Source organism: Brassica oleracea, chromosome C8 (assembly GCF_000695525.1).
Source record: "Brassica oleracea var. oleracea cultivar TO1000 chromosome C8, BOL, whole genome shotgun sequence".
In the NCBI taxonomy this organism is placed as follows: domain Eukaryota; kingdom Viridiplantae; phylum Streptophyta; class Magnoliopsida; order Brassicales; family Brassicaceae; genus Brassica; species Brassica oleracea.
The window spans coordinates 2,541,628-2,542,041 of record NC_027755.1 but is presented as its reverse complement, the minus strand read 5'-3'; positions in this window follow the sequence as shown (position 1 = coordinate 2,542,041).

Sequence of the window (414 nt, the reverse complement as noted above, 5' to 3'; positions counted from 1 at the left end):
TGTTTACTTTCAAAAGTTTCTTCGTAAGACTTGGTCTGATTGTACGAATGATTTTTCGTGTAAGTAATGGGGACCGGTCTTACGAAGATTGTAAATCAGTGATATGTATACACATGTCAAAGTAGTGTTGTTTTTGCGGGTTTTACGAGAAACGTTTCTGCTGTGATTTCGATTTTAGGTGAAAGTTGCTTTGAGTTACTCATGCAGTGTTACCGAAGTTTATTTCACTACGATCTAGTCGTAGAACGTTTTTCATTGGTTTTTTGAGAAGATTCTCATGACACATTCGTTTCTGGAACAAATTGGTCAACCAGAGGTAGATCTAGCCAACGATCGGGAAGAAAGTGTTCCCCTTACTGTGCTCGACGCTACATTTATTCTCGAGTTTTCTTCGTCACAAATGTTCTCGATGCT